We start from the raw sequence: 14,796 nt of genomic DNA, 5'->3' as shown, positions 1-14,796 counted from the left end.
TCTCGCCCACCTCTAGATGAAATAGTTGTGTTTACGACTGCTGGTGTAGGGAGAAGCAAATACATGGTATCTTACATGCACGCAGGCAGTACCCAGCCCCTCCCCTCCTCTGGCTGGGCTTCTAAGGGGTTATGGTCCAGGCAGCGTGCCGCGTTTACTTAACTCGTGAAGACACTAGGTCTCGCCCATCTGAGAGCTCCGGTGGCACACTTCTCCCTAAGGCTACTTGTCCATCGCCAGACTAAGATTCTCCCCGATCACCCCAGATAAGTGTTCAGTGAAGACTCGGAGTAGCGTAGCACTGCTGCCACGGGGAACTTCAAACTACATCTCCGATTGCAAATTGAACAATACGCATGCGTACAAGGATAAGCATGCGCACACAAGTGATTTCGGTCGCGGGTAGTGCAGGCGTACAATGACACGCATGCGCACTAAAACGGCGGAACACCGGGGCACTTAGAAATACCTGTTCTATGACAAATTGCATAGTGCGCTTGCGTGCGACGAGACGCATGCGTACACGCAAGGATGGGGCACAAACAGACGTACTTCTGTTCCTTAGTCTGAAAGAGGGCTGCCAGTCCGTGAATAGATCAAAAGATTATTGACGGTTTCTTAGCATAAAGTAAGTCTTTTTCCTTCCTTGTGGTTGTGCAGCGGCTCGCGATCTACAACTTAGAGAGTAGGGGGTAGGATGGCGTCTCTAGTTGTAATATTTTATTATCAGAGAATGAGATGGTATGTGAATTCTGGCAAGCCCCGCCAATAAACGTCCAGCGAAGGACAAACACAAGAACAGCAGGGAAAACCATAGTATTAAAAGCAAGGCAAACGACATTGGCAGAAAATCCAAGCAATGATAATCAATAACCTTAAGCCCACTTTAAGCATTGGTTATTTATTTTTCATTAAATGTTTTGAAAGTTCCCTATCCCCAATCTCCACCTTGGAATCATTCTCTGTGCTGTATAATTTGGGAGTTTCCCTGGTGGCAACACGACTTTCTGCATGTTCAGAATTATTTTACTCTGTTTAATAGGCAAATATGGACTGCCACGACACAAGAACCGAATGTTAATGTGCACGTAGCACTATGTCCAAGCTTTCGCCTTTGATTGTTTACTCATGTAACCTGATTAGCGACTTGCCCTAAGAAGTTGTCTGCTAATTTCACACTACAGGCGATATCTACATGCTTAATGCAAGGCCGTTTCATATTGAACTCTTATTTTATCGATTAAATTGCAATCCCAAAGAGAATCTCCTAATATTACACAAAAAAAGGCTACTGCAGGCATTTTGCAGTGGCGCTGCAGTAGACATGCCTCGTCATTAGCTTCGGTTTACTATACTGAGAAACTATGACTAAAGTTGAAATGGAATAGTTCTGTACAATTACATTTTTGTTATCGTTTAATTCCATCTTCAACTGTATCTGTAGCCTTGTCTAGTACGCTTTAAATTACTCTGCATTTGCACAAATTGTTAGTTGTCTAAGACGATGATGCTATATCTGTAGCTACCACATCCCCTCTAGGGCACAAGTCTTTTTAGCACTTTCAGAGATTTTATTTCACCTTGGTATTAGCAAACTCCAGGCTAGGTGTGGCAGTTCTGTCATTACAAATATTGTAGCCACTAAAGCTTGTTCATGCCATGCTCGCCAGTTGATTGCCTCCCATGCCCTTGACTTTGAATTGGAAATACACATCACAATTCTGAATACCTTTCAGTAAAATCTATTTTATTATTGAATTGAGTCAATATTTTTCTGCAGTGCAGACAAAGACTATAGATTACCCAGAATGTGTATCTGTTTGTGAAACTAAGTTGTGCATCTTTAAAAGGTGGCATACTTACAGAGTCTTTGGCATTAATAAAACACTTTTGGCGTTAATTAACTCAACCTCACTGCACCAAATGCTGATTGTTCATGGGTGAGCAGGATTCATAAATTCATTGGCTTTAAAATTGTTCCTTTGTTCATGGGTGAGCAGGATGCATAAATCCTTTAGCTATAAACATTGTTCCTTTCTTCATTGGTTAGCAGGATGCATAAATCCCTGAGCTCTCAACACTGTTTTAAATAGATGCAAAATACATAAACATTCATAAAGCCAGTAGATGCAAAACAAGCCACCAACTGAAAATGTAAAAATACAAAAATCTTATATTGGGTGTGGTGTTTTCAAGCCTTCGTCAGGTCCAGGGAAGATCCGGCTTGGCACTTCGTGCTGGACTGTTCCCATGAGGAGCAGGGTGAAGACTGATTTACCTATGACTCGGCACAAACTGCGGTGGTGTAGTGAGCAAAAAAAGACGGATTTAACCTAGATCTCCAGACTGGGGGTGAATGTTTGATTTACTCAGCATTCCGTCCATCATTTGTTGCAGCAGCACTTTTTGCTCTAAGTGGGATGGTTATCCCCAGACGTGGGTCCCTTGCTCGCTGTGCCACTGGATTCAATCTAGCCTGGCTGATGAGGGGTGAAACCCCAAAACTAGTTGCAGGATACTTGTTTCCTGTCCAGTGAGGACCCGGCTTGACTGGACTGTTCCAAAATGGAACAGGGTCAAGACTGATTTGCATATGGCTGGGTCCAAACTGGGGTGGCACAGTGAGTGAAAGAACAATGGATTTAACCCAGATCTCTTGACCAAGGGGCGAATGTTTGATTTATTCTGCATTCCGTTAATCATTTGTTGGCGCAGCATTCTTCAGGTGGTGGGCAACTGTGCTGAGCGCTGCAGTATCTTTTAAGTCAGGCTTATTATTCTAATCCTCTAGCCCATACAATTTGGCCCAACCATGGTCTTCATTACCTCAAATATAATGTGCAATATATTATGAAATGCTCAACTGATTCTGCAGGGAGCTACATTGACAGTACCGGGGAGATGTGATCACTTTGACACCAAGCATTCGTTTTTGTCCCTCCGAATTAATACCCCATGACCTGAAGTTGACAAATAACACCTTCATCTTCAATCAATAATTGTATAGTAAGATTTGTAATTAGGAAGCAACTTAACTTGAAATTGCTCCTATGCTACAGTTTGTTTCTCCTGCCTGCCCAGAGATGTGGCATTTTAAGTAAGGGACTAGATGCTTCACAACTATAATTTTCCTGAATAATGATTTTTGTACCATTTGGTATTTTGTAATGAAGGCAAAACTGATGGCAGCATTCTCATATTTGAGCTCTCACAATAGCCTCTCTAATTATGCAAGGGTTTATACATGGCACTTTATTGGCTTCTAGCAAGCCACTGTGATTATACAGGAAATACCAGGGTTCTGTTCTTCTCAAATAGTTGTTTTGACACAGGATGCGCATATGTTTATGAATGGGAGCTGCTTAGGCTTGGTTCCTGGTTACATGAGGTCTCTGAATATTCCAATACTTTCATTATGCCAGTAGTAGGGGAGTTTAGGAGGTATCAGTGCCCTCTTTCTGATTTAACTTCTGAAGAAGTTCCTTTTGAATTTTTCTGTCAAATACACTTTTCAGCATTCACCCTATAATCACACTGTTACTGTAAATAAACTCAAATTCTAAGTACAGCCCAGTGCTTCGCTAACCAATTCAGGATGAAGGAGATCACCACCCCATTGGGACATACTCTGTTTGACCACAATTGTATATTTCTTTGGCAGATCAACTCCCTCACTCTGTCGAAATATTGGATTACCATGTGTCCAGATGCTAGAGCAGTTTTCCACAAGGCCCAAATTTCTTGATACATTTTAAGGACGTTTTTGGCTGAGACTCAATATTAAGTTAGTGATACTGTCCGTACTAGACGATCTCGCATAAGTCGGTGATATCGGATGTACCATGAACTGGTCTTATTTGATCTGTCGACAATTTTTGACACATGGTCTTGCTAATCAGTGTCAAGGTGGCAGGAATCAGAGACTTGGCTATTAATATAGTGTGGTCTTTTTTGACAGACTGCTTCCAGGCAGTGCAACATTCTCTTATGGGAGAATGGCAGCAAGTAACTTGCAGATTTGCACAAGTCCTCTGTCTCCTCACCTTTTTAACAACTATGTCTAATCCGTAGAAAAAGGATCTTTCAACTATGGGCTGCACGCTATAGATGTATGCAGATTACTTAAAATGCTGGTCATGCTTGAGAGCCAATTACCTTCATAAATACCTTTTCAGAATATGAAGCATATTTGGTATTGGATGAGCAAAAACTCCCTTAAACTTAATGCAGATACAACAGAGGTGATGGTCCTGAACAATAAATTGGGACTGTGGTCTAACATGTACTAGTCTTCCGAACTAGGAATTTTGCCTGTTCCAAAACCTGTTAAGAACAGCCAGGGGTGACCGTTGATGGGAAACTCTCAATTCGCCTACAAACCCCAACAGTAGTCTCTAAGTGTATTTTCTGAAAATTATACCATATCTTTCTGGTGCTCATCAGTCAGCAATAGTTGTCTTAATACACTAACTCATTATATCTGGACTTCCAGCCAAAGAACTAAAATTGCTTCGGATTGTACAAAACAGTGTAGCCTAACTAATGTTTAGTGCATCCAGAAAAGCATGTTTCTCCCTTGTTGAAACAACTTCATTGGCTCTCCATAAAATAAGGGATTGATTTCAAGGTCCTATGCATAGTGTTTAAAAACATTCACAACCGAGCACCCATTTTTATATCGAGAACAATTAAGGGATACATTCCATCTCTGTCTGTGCTCGGCCTCAGCATATATTTAGGAAATATTCAGATTTACAAAAACGACTTTGGGAGGGTGTAATTATCCTTTTGTTCAACCATCCCAAGGAACTCTCCCACTCCACTTGAGAACAGAATCTCAAATCGTTCTGTTTAGGAGTGCATTAAAGACTTCTTTAAACATCTCTTTTCATGCCTACTTTGCTCCTCTTTTGACTCTTAAAGAGGCTTCAGTGCCAAGAATCCAGTAGTGCATGTGCGTTTTATCAAGAAGGCATAAAATAATATATATAGTGATTTACCATGAAAGGGCATCTTGACACTGAAATAACAGGTTTTTGTTATCTGACGTTTGCGAAAGATGACAGTCTGAGTAGACTACCTGTAACCTTGAGGTCAAACCAAGGTCAAACCAAAATTCTTGCAGTGGATCCAGTAAGCTACCTGACCCAACTCAATGTAACGTAGAGCTCTCATCCCATCAAAAAGGATTTGTATTAATGAACCTGAACAGGGTTAACCAATTGGGAAGGGAGTGGCGGAGTCAGGAGCACATCACGGGGTTTAAAAGTATGGCGGCTGCTCGGACGTGCTGTTAGAAGCCACCCCACGAAGTGGAAATTACACTATCTCTTCACTTAACGTTTTTAAAACCTGTCGCTTTGCTTTTAATCAATTGTGTTGTTGAATTTGATCTTGCATTTACCTGGAGGTGAATCGCGCAGTCACTGCAGCTCCTTCCTGAGTTGAACGGGAGGCTGACTGGACAGGATTAACCAATTGGGAAGGGAGGGACGGAGTCAGGAACACACCACGTGTTTAAAAGTATGGCGGCTGCACGGACGCACTGTTAGCGCAATGTGCACTTCGTGCGGTGGCTTCTATCTCTTCACTCAACGTTTTTTAAACCTGTCAATTTGCTTTTAATCAATTGTGTTGTTGTATGTGATCTTGCATTTACCTTGAGGCGAATCGCGCCGTCACTACAGCTCCTACCGCCTTCCCGAGTTGAAAGGGACGCTGACTGGGCAGGGTTAACCAGTTGGGAAGGGAGGGGCAGGGTCAGGAGCACTCCACAGGGATTGGCTGCGCGGATGCGCCCCTAGCGCGCCAAAGGCAAGCCCCGTCCGCAGCCTGATGGGGCCTGGGGCCTGCCACTGTGCCAAAAAGTTCAGTTATTCATCCCAAGAATTAAGACTTCTGGTCCCACAGGCTAAATTGAAGATTGACTCCACAGTCAAAAAAATTTTAATAAGGCTTGGCCTATTAAATTCTGTACCAGCAAAGGTACCCAGCGATCTCGTGCCTGAAATACCTTTAAACGATTATGAACACGCTACGCCCATGACACATGCTTCTGCACCTAAGGAGCTAAATGTAGTGTATCTAAATACATGCTCCATGGTCAAACACCAATTAGAAATCTTAAACCTTGAAGACACCGAGACCCCTGCCATACTCTTACTAACAGAAACTTGGCTGACAACGGAATCTACTCCAGACATACTATTAGCATTACCTGGAAACTACTACTTCCTACAGACTAACAGACTTCCTGGGAAAAGAGGCAGAGGGGTAGCAGCAGCTATAAAAAAACACCTCACCACCATAACCGTATACTCCATTTTAAAACATCTTATGCATGGATTCATAACCAGTCTGATCGAAGCACAATTTTCTTGCCCTGTGGACAAGCTAAAGTAGCAGACTTCTTGGTGTTGACCCAAAACAACTTGTCTTGTGTGTGAGATAATATGAATTCCACACCTGCTGCCACTGTGGAGCTTGCTTCCTGTGGCTGAGTATATAGAAACTCAGGAACCGAGGATACTGCTGGAACTTCAGATTCTGTTCTCCACTTGAGAACATAATCTGAAATCCTTCTGTTTAGGAGTGCATTAAAGACTTCTTAAACCTCTCTTTTCATGCCTACTTTGCTCCTCTTTTGATTCTTAAAGAGGCTGTAAGAATCAAGTAGTGCATGTGCGTTTAATAAAGAATCCAGTAGTGCATATAGTGGCAGTAGTGGCTGAGAATGTAGAAAGTGTCAAGAACAGAGAACACTGCTGTGGAGATGGAGTTTAAGCTAGACATTTTGCTGTGGACCTGAGACTGAAATTGTTGGAAGCTTGAGCAGTCGAAACAGTGGGCTCGCCAGATATCTAAGTGATTGGTCCTGCAGATTTAAAGACTTTTATCAAGATAGTAATATTAGGTGTACACAATCACCAACGAACTGCAGCCGCTATTGTATTGTCCACGGAGCAAAACATGGCTTCAAGCCTGCAATGTGGAGCCTGACTACAGCTGCCTCGCAACGTGGTGTCAAACTAACCCTTTTTAACAGGCAGGAAACTCTGCTTTTAAATATAAAGTCATTCCTAAGTACACCTTGTTGCCCACAAGCTAAGGCATCTGTTATTTAAACGTGAGACAGGATTGGAATTAAAGTTGGCTAGCTCCTCCAGTAACTAGTCCTCAAAAGCTATTTTCACTGGCAGGTCTGTGGGTGGATCCTACAAATCGTAAAGAGGCAGATAATGAACTTTAATCTTTAACTTTTTGACATGAAACGGCTAGAATAGTCATTCAGAGTCTATTTTCCATGTTTATTAGTAAACCAACCCGTTGGTGAAGGTAGAAGTTTAATAAACATTTAGGAAAACAACTTTTAGATAGTTACCTTCTACCTATCTGGAGCTCCTGGAGGCTACTATGCATTAGCCTGCTAGCAGCTACTTAGGCAGTGCTTCACCACAGTGAGGTGTGAAAAGTGCTCCTGGAGCAGAACTATGGCTTAGCCTGCTGACCAGATGGTCTGGGTGTGGTACATGTGATTCCTATCTGCTCAGCAAGGGCATCTGGGAGGGCTCCTGGAACTTCATTAACTTGAAAGGATCAAATGTGAAGCCTGACAATTCATAGTTTAGTCTAAGGAGAAACCTGGGAGGGGGAAAGCCTTTGTTCCCCAGTGCCTCACTAGCCAGGCTAACTCCGAACCTAGATGGATGGAAGCTACTCCCGGAACCAGTTTGAAGTGGACATAGGTCGGGAACAGTTTATTTCCTTGGCCACACCTCTTGGTGGACACGGGCTCTGCACAAGGGAGGAAAGGTTCCCCTATGTTGCATTTTAGGAGGAAGGTGCACAGTCGGATTGTTTATAGTAGAGCTAAAAAAAGTAGGTAGGGGTTCCCTAAGAATTGTTACCCCATTGTTTAGGGGTGGGCAAGAAGTCATCCCCACCCACTGGTTAGTGCAAACCATAAATGTGGCACCTCAAGCAACCACCTCGAAACTCTTAATGGACCTACAGAACATCAGAAGAGGACTGGACCCTTCTTTTTGTAACAGGAAAGGAGCCCTAAAACACCTGCTCCCATTTTTAGCAGCCAGGACAAACCTATGTGGCTCAAGGGACACTAGTTCTTTTCCCCTGAAATGATTAGTTGACCATTACCAATTGGACCTTGATGGTGGCCACTTCTGGAGTAAGTCCTGGCATCTAAATGCTGCCCATTTGGTCCTGGGGTCCTTAAAGGTGACCCAGAAATCCTCAAAAGTTGCAAATGCGAAAATGTCTGAATTTCAAGGGCACTGGAGCATATGTGGGACCTCGTGACAAAGGTGTCAGATTTTGATGCAATCAGTTACAGATTCAGGATTGCCCCAGTGGAGGATTTTGAAGTCCATTAAAAATATTATGTCAGAAGATAAAATCTTTGAATGGGATGAACCCATCTTGGTGTATCTCACCATTACTTCGTGACAGTCTAGCTGATATTGGGCATAGACCTCATTCTACCACTTCCAAAGACTGTTGTTGCAACTTAGTGCTTTAGGGTGCTATTTTTGCTTGAAACATTAAACATGTTTTTCTCCAGTCCGTCTTATTGGATTTTTGTTGTTTTTCTGTCATTCATTCATTTTAAGATTTTTTTTTAATTTTTAAATTTTTAATGTTTGGCATTCTAACTTTATTACTGTTTTGCTGCATAAATACTTTACACATTGGCCTACGGTGCACCTGTCTGCTCTGGGCTGTAGCTAAAAAGGAGTTGAGAACAGGTTAAGTTAGGTATTTCCTGGATTCACCTGGATGACAAGTTAGTGTTATTATTACTTAAGGTGAGTGACTGTCCACATCCCTGTTCCTGATTAGCTGCTCTGACTGGCATGTACTTCATACAAACTACTTTAGACAGAAGAAGGAGCATGATTCTTTTTCATGTACTAATTATTTACATTTTACCCCTTTCTTAACAGTTTCTCCATCTTTGCATCTACACTAGGGGTTCGTTTTCTACTATAAATGCTTTGCACTCACTGATGTAAAATTTCCTGAGCCCCACTTCAACCCTACTCTTGGCTGATTTTTCACTCCTTATGACACCAGCCCTATATAATCCTTTTTTTATAAACAGTTTTAACCCCATGTTTTGAGTGAGATTAACAAAAACTATGACATTTCAAAACCATAGTACACCGTGGTCAATTCAAAATGGAACGTCTTCATATGTGTTTTTTATCTAGAATAGACATGTTTTTGAGAGGCACCTCTGACTCTCCTAGCATTGGCTATAGGAATTTTAGTGGTTATGCAGTGAGTGGTCCATGCCGCTGGCCCTTTTGTCTTTTGTGTGGTGTAGGGTCTCTCTCCTACCACCTCAGACATATTTTTTTGCGATAACCAGACTAATGTGCAAGTCAGTGAAAAAGTTTAGCAGAAACATTTTGGGAGTCGGGGTAATGTCCCAACTGACCTACCACTGCCAATAAGGTACAGATCATATCCCGCGGCCACAATAGTTGGATGACCCCGCTTTACTAGGCAGAATGCCAAAAGTCTCACTTGAGCTCCAAACCTGAGACAGAGGGATGCAGTCATGCTGTATATTCCACAGGCTCTTGTTCGTTAAGTAGTCGTGATGTTGATATTTGAATCTGACTGTCTGGAGTATGGAACTGCTGTTTTCTAGAATGCCATCAGCACACTCTCATAATCTTAGTCAGATGATGTCTCCAAATCAGTCTCCCAGAAACTTTGTGGAAAGGGAAATAAGTCAGTTGCAATAATCCCAAAGAAAGCAATATAGTTGAAAAATCCTATGCCTCCCATATCCTGTATCAGTAATTTTGGCCTCAAAAGGTTTAAAAGTGGAAGTAGTTCTATATTGTATATGTACAGGATAAAGCATGATAGAGCTGAAGGTAATGTAAGTGTCTTCTGTGGTGACCATATTCTCTAAAGAAGTAAATACGTTTCTTATTCTAAAGATTCTGATGTTGACCGAAACCCTTTAAACATTACCACTTGAGCAGGCCTAGTACCAACCACAGTTGTGCCACTTTAGTAAACTTGCCTTGCCAAGAGATGCCTTTCAGTGTTTCATGCCAAGTTGTCAAAATTGTGAAATTTGCTGAAGAAAGCCCTATAGGGGATTTGGATTCACACAGGAAGTGTAGAGGATGTGATTTGTCAAGGCATCCAAAACTCTGATATAAGTGCTGTATACTTTTTCGGGCTGTGTCGCTGTACATTTACCACCACAAGCTGTAAAACCTTGTAGGGGTGTGCTATACCTTCCATTCCCAGGCCCCTGTTTGAAGATTTCTAGCATTTTGTTAGCGAGACTGTAGAGGTATTGTTGTCTCACAACAAGGCCATCATCTAGAGGTAACAACCAGGAATCTGCAAAAAAAAAAAAAACTTGTGACATACACCTCAGTTACATTTAGCAGCTTTGAGTAATGTGGGTAGTCTCATTTTTACATCCGACGAAAAGGAAAAAGACAAAGTGAAAAAAGTACTAATTGTATTAATAACTATTATCAAATATCTAATTCATGTGAAGATGGCTGTTTTTATGGTCTGACTTGACAGCCCAGCGGCTGTCAGTCAATTGTGAGTACCAATAGAGGGGTTTTGGCTCTGCTTACATGTTGAGAGCCTATAGTACATGTTTTGATTTTTGTTAAAGTTGTGTGCTCCCACAAATGAGTGCTTGCCCTCCTCCAACTGGGATCATTTTGTTTATTTATCTAGCTGGCTGAGCTTGAACTTTCAGGATCATATACATGACATTGTAATGCCTTAAAAAGTGTCTTGAATAACTAGATCATTTGTTTTTGTTCCCTGGCAGCAGCACAGATGGAAGGAGAGCAGTCATTAGCAGACCTGGATTTTTTGGTCTGGCTTGCCCTGCAACTGCCACCTGACCTTTTAATCTACACCAATATTATTCTACAGTTCTTTGCTTCCACACAAATACATATATAGTCTCATGGTTTTCACTAGTAATGCTTTACGTCACCATACAATATTCCTTTGAAGCCAGACCTGTTGGCATTGCCAATGCTTTATTTATTTTTTGTAGCACTCAAGTTTCCAAACGAGTGCTTATGTATTGGAGAGGGTCACAGAACATCATCGGGCAATGTCCGTGCCCTCTGATGGCAGGATGACCTATCCTAATCTTGACAATCGCAAAGTTGCAATAGTAATGTTAAGATCTTCCCAAAGTAGATCAGTGTTTGGGTGGGACCGCGTCCAGAAAAAGTGCAGTCAGCAAACGTCCCATGGGCATAATTTGCTGGGAAAACAGAGAGATCAGAGCTTGGGCTGTTTATAACTTTTCTCCCTTCCTGTGCTTGATACTGTGGGAAATAAAGCATTTTTTTCAGAAGAGTAACTCCCTTTCTCTCATTTGTCAAATATTTGTACTTAGTGTTTTGTTCTTTCTGTGCCCTAAATAGAGAACAACACTAAGGAGACTATAGTAGTATTTTTCGATGGACTATCCATTGTGAAATAGTTTTTAATCTCGATGTCACATTAATATGAAATTACGCAATATCACATCCATACCACATGTAAGATCTGTTGTAATGAGGGAGACAAAAAAAAAGATTGACGGAAGTCCTTGAGGAAAAATTTCCTTTGAATTTATGTCCGATGTCTGTAGGTGCTCTTGTCATTTCTGACAGTGATTTGTAAAGTGCTCAAGATGTACTCCCGTTCTCCATGCTCCGCACTTCAGTGTCTGGGTCATCACCCTCCAGCCACAGGAATGCGGGCAATACACTTCGACTGTTTGCAGAAGTTATCCTTATCCTCATTCTTGTGCCAAAGCCAGAGGCATCCAAAGTGAATTCCACTGGCTTCAGTGTCTAGGCACAGATAGAGAGAGTGGGAGTCGTAGAGAGGTGGGTGGTTGAGATGAATTGAGAGCGATAGATGGACAGCAAGAGGGGGACGGAAAGCTCTTCTCTTCCCCCGTACTCCCTTATATGAATCGCAGTTCACTCCCGGCACTCTCCACATACATGGGATGTCAGTGCCAGGGGTGAGTATCACACATAACAGTAGAACTTTAGAAAAGCGGGGTCAGTAAGCCAAACAGATAACATGTCTGATCACATGTCCTTATCTAATACAGTCAGCTGCTTACTATGAGGCTATTATTGGTGCACCTCTCCAGGTCCTGAGCCTCACATACTCAAAGACAGTCCTAGGCTTGTGCGCCTCCCCCTGTAGATTAGAGTGATGCCATGGCCAAAATCAAGTCAGGAACAGGATAGCAGTTTTGGTTGCATTCAGGCACTCTAGGAGGGGGGACATGCTCATAAACAATGGAGGTGACATTCCCATCCTAATAGGCATTTTACCTTTTTTGGATTCTTTAATGTGTACCTATCCATGTGTATTGGGAATTCTTAATGGGAATTGTTTTTTTTTTTTAGTAGGTATTTACCTTGCAAAATGAGTTCACAGGTATTGCCGTGCATAGTGTCGTACACAGTGCTTTGATCCATGAGTTTCTTTATGTATCCTTAAAGATTTGAATTAATTCATTTTTTTTTGTTCTTTACCTGAGAGATCTTTGAAAGTACAAGATTCAGAAGATTAAAGTAAAAAAAAAGCGATTATAAAATGTCATAACCTTTTTTTTTTTTTTATAGTAGGGCTGTAAAGTTCCTGATAAAGGGCTGTCTTTCCTGCAAAAAATCCTAATTGATAGGTAAAATATAGCCGAATAGCAAACTGTTAGATCTTGGAGAAAGAGTCAAGTAGTAAAAGTATGCTTGTTAATTAAGAAATAGGTGTGTCTCTAAATATGGATTGAGAGGACTACTTTCACCCCATTATGATGATGTTCCGGGCTGGGTAGCATTCAAATCTGGGAACATAAATGTAGATGCTGCATAACTGTTTCTGACTTGCACCACTCAAGACCCATGAGTAGGATGAAGATCTTGCTTTCAGTTGAGTGTGGTGCATGCTGTTCTTAGGAAATAGATGGGTGTTATGGAGAATTGCCCTCATTATTTAGGTGCAAAGAGACCCTTTGGTTTCAATTGTGGCGTACGGCCTGGCTGCCAACTTCGGAGCCAGTAGAAATCAGGTTCAAGCATCGCCGTCGGCATCAACATCCTGTGATTCTGGGCAAATCACTTACTCCCCCGTGCCTATAATTCAAATCCTTGAGACCCTCATGGGTGATTTGCCGCGCTTTTCAAATCCTGGGTCATTTATTATTATCTAAATAATTCTGCATTTTTTTCAGCCTCATGCTTCTTTATCTGAAGAAACATTGCCTGACCTGGATGGCTCCAGGGGGTTCACGTTTCATATAGAAGGAAGAAGGCTTTTCTGATCAAGACCATATATTTCACTTTGAAAACTCAACAATCAAAGGTAATTTTCCTGGTACGTTCTACAGCATTGAGACTGCCTCTGAACAACATTTATTTGATTGGATTCATGCACTGAGGAAGATGCTTAAAGGTTTCAGACTAATTCGATAGTGAGAGTAACAACTTCAATTGTCTGTTTTCATTGCTATTTTTCTTATTGCAGAATGATGCAAAACGAGATCACTTTAGAGGTGTCTTGGCCAGTAGTAAGTACATGCTTTAATGAGTCTAAAATTAACAGCATCTCCAAGAGAACACTCTTCTATCCTTAGCAATAGAGACTCAACAGCAAGTGGTCACAGAATTCTGTAACTGGTTTCTGGTGATAACAGACAACAGAGCTGTCTATAGTTGTGGGCAAGTAGATGCACCATACTCTGGTACAGTATACATGATCATGGTTGCATCCCACATGATTGGGAGAGCACGTAGGAGAGCTTTGACTGTTAAGGGTGTATGAATGGTAGATAGAAAATAACAACACATGTTGTACTGGAACAGCTGAAACGCTGGACAAACTCTGATGCATACCTAGAGAGTTTTGATTTTGACATGCAATAAATCCGAGATATTTTACCCAAACAAGGATGAGCACAATAAATTTAGCTGCTCTGCAGTGTGCATACCGTCCAGCTCTTAAGAATAAGGCAAACACAAGGAGGTGATGGACGGAGCGCTGAAACCTTTCAGACACTCACCTACAGTCACAGATATGGGTTGAATCCATCATTGTTCACCCCAGTTCAGACCCAGCCATATGCAAATCAGTCTTGACCCTGTTCCTCATGGGAACTGTCCAGCCCTCATTACCAAGCCAGGTCTTCTCTGGATCGTAAACAAGCATCCTGGGACTGGTTTCTGGGTAACACCCCTCATCAGCCATGCTAGCTTGAATCTAGTAGCAAAGTAAGCAAGGGGCCCACTTCTAGCCATACCCTGCTGACTTAGGCAAATAAAGCAAACACAAGGAGATGATGTACGGAGCACTGAAACGTTTTTAAGATGCTCACTCCCAGTACTATTAGATCTGGGTTTAATCTATCGTCATTCTTCTCACGAATAAGAACAAGAAGAGTACAACAAGGTTGCTGTTACGCTCGAGTTCCATACAGCAATTCTAATGACTTCTTCTTTTTGCAGATTACTCATTTCTTGAAGTTCCGTAGGTGCCAGACTGGGTCCTGACATTTTACAGTAGGCCTCTCGGTTGGACTATAGTTTGTAAATTCACTGTTGCACCACCTTGGCACCCATCTATAAGTACCTTTTTCTGCCCAGAAAACCCATTGTGGATCTGGGCATGCTCTCTGTGATTTTCACAGAAGTTCTCTTTTGCAGTGCTTAAAGAAATGTCTCCTCCCAGAAAAGTTAGGCTTTAAGCCCGGCTGGTCTGCCATGGATC

The 14,796-nt window shown here is 41.9% G+C and overlaps 1 protein-coding gene across 6 annotated transcripts in view; it reads left to right on the top strand.

Moving 5' to 3' along the window:
* Positions 1 to 523: 523 nt before the first annotated feature.
* The window catches only part of NEK7 (NIMA related kinase 7), a 331,966-nt gene continuing 317,693 nt past the window's right edge, over positions 524 to 14,796 (top strand). For 3 of the 6 annotated variants that reach the window (XM_085601826.1, XM_085601822.1, XM_085601823.1), the window contains exons 1-2: positions 524 to 628; positions 13,265 to 13,395. The gene's annotated coding sequence lies outside the window, so the exon portion shown is untranslated. Of the gene's footprint in view, positions 629 to 13,264; positions 13,408 to 14,796 lie in introns of all 6 variants that reach the window. The other 3 variants (XM_085601827.1, XM_085601825.1, XM_085601824.1) reach the window with 2 other exon arrangements.

The sequence above is a fragment of the Triturus cristatus genome, chromosome 4_2 (assembly GCF_964204655.1).
Source record: "Triturus cristatus chromosome 4_2, aTriCri1.1, whole genome shotgun sequence".
In the NCBI taxonomy this organism is placed as follows: domain Eukaryota; kingdom Metazoa; phylum Chordata; class Amphibia; order Caudata; family Salamandridae; genus Triturus; species Triturus cristatus.
This window is presented reverse-complemented; position numbering and strand designations above follow the sequence as displayed.